We start from the raw sequence: 5512 nt of genomic DNA on the forward strand, positions 1-5512 counted from the left end.
AAGGGTCGATCCCGTAGAGATTGTTGGTATGAAGCAAGCTATGGTCACCTTGTAAATCTCAGTCAGGAAGATTCAAATGGTTAATGATTTATGAATAAAGCATGAAATAAGGATAGAGATACTTATGTAATTCATTGGTGAGAATTTCAGATAAGCGTATGGAGATGCTTTGTCCCTTCCGTCTCTCTGCTTTCCTACTGTCTTCATCCAGTCCTTTGATGAGCGGATAATTTGTACCCTTTTTGGCATTGTTTTTAGTATGTTTTTAGTATGATCTAGTTAGTTTTTAATATATTTTTATTAGTTTTTAGTTAAAATTCACTTTTCTGGACTTTACTATGAGTTTGTGTATTTTTCTGTGATTTCAGGTATTTTCGGGCTGAAATTGAGGGACCTGAGCAAAAATCTGATCCAGAGACTGAAAAGGACTGCAGATGCTGTTGGATTCTGACATCCCTGCACTCGAAGTGGATTTTCTGGAGCTACAGAAGCCCAATTGGCGCGCTCTCAACGGCGTTGGAAATTAGACATCCTGGGCTTTCCAGCAATATATGATAGTCCATACTTTGCCCAAGATTTGATGGCCCAAACTGGCGTTCAAAGTCACCCTCAGGAATTCCAGCGTTAAACGCCGGAACTGGCACCTAAATGGGAGTTAAACGCCCAAACTGGCATAAAAGCTGGCGTTTAACTCCAAGAAGAGTCTCTACACGAAATTGCTTCATTGCTCAGCCCAAGCACACACCAAGTGGGCCCGGAAGTGGATTTTTATGTCATTTACTCATCTCTGTACACCCTAGGCTACTAGTTTTCTATAAGTAGGACCTTTTGCTATTGTATTAGAGAGCCTTTTGATCATGTTTTATGATTGAACTCACTTTGGGAGGCTGGCCATTCGGCCATGCCTAGACCTTGTTCTTATGTATTTTCAACGGTGGAGTTTCTACACACCATAGATTAAGGTGTGGAGCTCTGCTGTACCTCGAGTATTAATGCAATTACTATTGTTCTTCTATTCAATTCCGCTTGTTCTTTGTCCAAGATATCACTTGTTCTTCAACTTGATGAATGTGATGATCCGTGACACTCATCATAACCACTTTTGTTCTACAAGCAACCAAGGCTCTAGTGAATATCTCTTGGATTCCTGATACACGATGCATGGTTGATCGCCTGACAACCGAGTGCTCGCCTGACAAACGAGCCAGCCATTCCGTGAGATCAGAGTCTTCGTGGTATAGGCAAGAACTGATGGCGGCATTCAAGAGAATCCGGAAGGTCTAACCTTGTCTGTGGTATTCTGAGTAGGATTCAATGATTGAATGACTGTGACGTGCTTCAAACTCCTAGCAGGCGGGGCGTTAGTGACAGACGCAAAAGAATCGCTGGATTCTATTCCAGCCTGACCGAGAACCGACAGCTGATTAGCCATATGCTATGACAGAGCATAGGAACATTTTCACTGAGAGGATGGGAGGTAGCCACTGACAACGGTGAAACCCTACATAAGCTTGCCATGGAAAGGAGTAAGAAGGATTGGATGAAGACAGTAGGAAAGCAGAGAGACGGAAGGGAAGGCATCTTCATACGCTTATCTGAAGTTCCTACCAATGAATTACATAAGTACCTCTATCTTTATCTTTATGCTTTATGCGTTTATTACCTATATCCATTTGAGTCTGCCTGACTGAGATTTACAAGGTGACCATAGCTTGCTTCATACCAACAATCTCCGTGGGATCGACCCTTACTCGCGTAAGGTATTACTTGGACGACCCAGTGCACTTGCTGGTTAGTTGTGCAAAATTGTGTAGTGATCACAATTTTGCGCACCAAGTTTTTGGCGCCGTTGCCGGGGATTGTTTTGTGTATGGACAACTGACGGTTCATCTTGTTGCTTAGATTAGGTATTTTTCTTCAGAGTTCTTAAGAATGAATTCTAGTGTTTCATGATGATCTGTTGAAATCTGGCTGGCTGAGAAGCCATGTCTAATCTTATTGGACCGAGGTTTCAACTGATCATCACAAGAGCTTGTTGATCTCTATCAATTTTGCTATTGGAGCAATGATCTGCTAATGCTTGGCTGGCCATTGGCCATGTCTAGTGTTTTGGACCAAAGCTTTCTTTGAAAGCTTGGCTGGCTGTGAAGCCATGTCTAATTCCTGGACCGGAGTCTTAGACTAGCATTGCAATGATTTCCTGGAATCCAAATTAAGAATTCTGAAACTTTTATTTTCTATTTCCATATAATTTTCGAAAAAACACAAAAAAAAAATTTCAAAATCATAAAAACCAAAAAGATTTTATGTTTCTTGTTTGAGTCTAGTGTCTAATTTTAAGTTTGGTGTCTTGCATGTATTGTTTATTTGATCTTGGTTCTATTTTCAAGTCAATAGTACAAGGAACTGAAGATTCAGAACATGCAGCAGAGGAATTACACAGAAAAAGCTGGGCATTCAAAACGCCCAGTGAAGAAGGACAGACTGGCGTTTAAACGCCAGCCAGGGTACCTGGTTGGGCGTTTAACGCCCAAAAAGGTAGCATTTTGGGCGTTAAACGCCAGAATGGATACCATTCTGGGCGTTTAACGCCAGGATGGCACAAGGGGGAGGATTTTGTTTTCAAATCAATTTTTTTTTCAGGTTTTCAAAGTTTTTCAAAATCAAATCTTTTTTAAATCATGTCTTTTCAATCAAATGTTTTCAAAATCAATTTCTTTCCTTTTTCAAAGATACTTGCTAACAATTAATGATTTGATTCAACATTTCAAGTATGTTGCCTTTTCTGTTGAGAAAGGTTTAATGTTTGAATCATATCTTTTCTTGTTAGACAAGTCATTAATTTTTAAAATCAAATCTTTTTAAAATTGTTTTCAAATCATATCTTCTCAATCACATATTTTCAAAATCAATCATATCTTCTTAACCTCATCTTTTTCAAAATAGTTTTCAATCAAATCTTTTTGACTTCTACTTTCAAAATCTTTTTCAAAAATCACTTGATTTCTTTTCCACTTTGAGTTTTTGAAAATTATCAATCAATTTTTCAAAATGATTTTAAAAACTTTTTAATTAATTTTTGAAAATTCTCTTCCCCTCTTCCCACATCCTTTTATTTATGGAGTACCACTCCTTCTCAATGCACAATTCGAACTCTCTCTGATCAAGTTCGAATTCTTCTACCTTCTTTCTTCTATTTTTCTGTTCTTCTGACACCTCAAGGAATCTCTATACTGTGACATAGAGGATTCTACATTTTCTTGTTCTCTTCTCTTTCATATGAGCAGGAACAAAGACAAAGGCATTCTTGTTGAAGCTGACCCTGAACCTGAAAGGACCTTGAAGCGAAAGCTAAGAGAAGCTAAGGCACAATTCTCTATAGAGGACCTAACAGAAATCTTCAAAGAAGAAGAAGACATGGCAGCCGAAAACAACAACAATGAAAACAATGCAAGGAAGGTGCTGGGTGACTTTACTGCACCTACTCCCGACTTCTATGGGAGAAGCATCTCTATCCCTGCCATTGGAGCAAACAACTTTGAGCTTAAGCCTCAATTAGTTTCTCTAATGCAACAGAATTGCAAGTTCCATGGACTTCCATTGGAAGATCCTCATCAGTTCTTAGCTGAATTCTTGCAAATCTGTGACACTGTCAAGACTAATGGGGTAGACCCTGAGGTCTATAGACTTATGCTATTCCCTTTTGCTGTAAGAGACAGAGCTAGGACATGGTTGGACTCACAACCTAAAGAAAGCCTGGACTCATGGGAAAAGCTAGTCAATGCCTTCTTGGCAAAGTTCTTTCCACCTCAAAAATTGAGTAAGCTTAGAGTGGAAGTCCAAACCTTCAGACAGAAGGATGGAGAATCCCTCTATGAAGCTTGGGAAAGATACAAACAATTGATCAGAAAATGTCCTTCTGACATGCTTTCTGAATGGAGCATCATAGGTATTTTCTATGATGGTCTCTCTGAACTATCCAAGATGTCTTTGGATAGCTCTGCTGGAGGATCTCTTCATTTGAAGAAGACGCCTACAGAAGCTCAAGAGCTAATTGAAATGGTTGCAAATAACCAATTCATGTACACTTCTGAAAGGAATCCTGTGAACAATGGGACTAATCAGAAGAAAGGAGTTCTTGAGATTGATGCTCTGAATGCCATATAGGCTCAGAACAAGATATTGACTCAACAAGTCAATTTGATTTCTCAAAGTCTGTCTGGAATGCAAAATGCACCAAGCAGTACTAAGGATGCTTCATCTGAAGAAGAAGCCTATGATCCTGAGAACCCTTCAATGGAAGAGGTAAATTACCTGGAGAACCCTATGGAAACACCTATAATTCTTCATGGAAAAATCACCCAAATTTCTCATGGAAGAATCAAGAGAGACCTCAACAAGGTTTCAATAACAATAATGGTGGAAGAAATAGGTTTAGCAATGGCAAGCCTTTTCCATCATCTTCTCAGCAACAGACAGAGAATTCTAAGCAGAACCCCTCTGACTTAGCAACCATAGTCTCTGATCTGATCAAAACCACTCAAAGTTTCATGACTGAAACAAGGTCCTCCATTAGGAATTTGGAGGCACAAGTGGGACAGCTGAGCAAGAAAGTTACTGAACTCCCTCCTAGTACTCTCCCAAGCAATACAGAAGAAAATCCAAAAGGAGAGTGCAAGGCCATCAACATGGCCGAATTTAGAGAGGAAGGAGAGGAAGTGAACGCCACTGAGGAAGACTTCAGTGGGCGTGCACTGACTTCCATTGAGTTCCCCAATGAGGAACCATGGGAATCTGAGGATCAAAATGAGATCATGGAGATTCCATTGGACTTACTTCTGCCTTTCATGAGCTCTGATGAGTATTCTTCCTCTGAAGAGGATGAGTATGTCACTGAAGAGCAAGTTGCTAAATACCTTGGAGCAATCATGAAGCTAAATGACAAGTTATTTGGAAATGAGACTTGGGAGAATGAACCTCCTTTGCTCACCAAAGAATTGGATGACTTGTCTAGGCAGGAATTACCTCAAAAGAGACAAGATCCTGGGAAGTTTTCAATACCTTGTACCATAGGCACCATGACCTTCAAGAAGGCCTTGTGTGACTTAGGGTCAAGTGTAAACCTCATGCCTCTCTCTGTAATGGAGAAGTTAGGAATCTTTGAGGTGCAAGCTGCAAAAATCTCATTAGAAATGGCAGACAACTCAAGAAAACAAGCCTATGGACTTGTAGAGGATGTTCTGGTAAAGGTTGAAGACCATTACATCCCTACTGATTTCATAGTCCTAGAGACTGGGAAGTGCATGGATGAAACCATCATCCTTGGCAGACCCTTCCTAGCCACAACAAAGGCTGTGATTGATGTTGATAGAGGCGAACTGATCATTCAAGTGAATGAAGAATCCTTTGTGTTTAAGGCTCAAGGATACCCCTCTGTCACCATGGAGAGGAAGCATGAAGAGCTTCTCTCAATTCAGAGTCAAACAGAGCCCCCACAGTCAAACTCTAAGTT

General features: G+C 40.1%; 1 non-coding gene across 1 annotated transcript; it reads right to left on the reverse strand.

Annotated features, from left to right (window-relative positions):
• Positions 1-3822: 3822 nt before the first annotated feature.
• LOC130953867 (small nucleolar RNA R71) lies at positions 3823-3930 on the reverse strand. Its single transcript, XR_009076028.1, has one exon. It is a non-coding gene; the product is annotated as a small nucleolar RNA R71 (small nucleolar RNA).
• Between the last annotated feature and the right edge of the window lie 1582 nt (positions 3931-5512).

This window comes from Arachis stenosperma, chromosome 9, assembly GCF_014773155.1.
Source record: "Arachis stenosperma cultivar V10309 chromosome 9, arast.V10309.gnm1.PFL2, whole genome shotgun sequence".
Taxonomy (NCBI): Eukaryota; Viridiplantae; Streptophyta; class Magnoliopsida; order Fabales; family Fabaceae; genus Arachis; species Arachis stenosperma.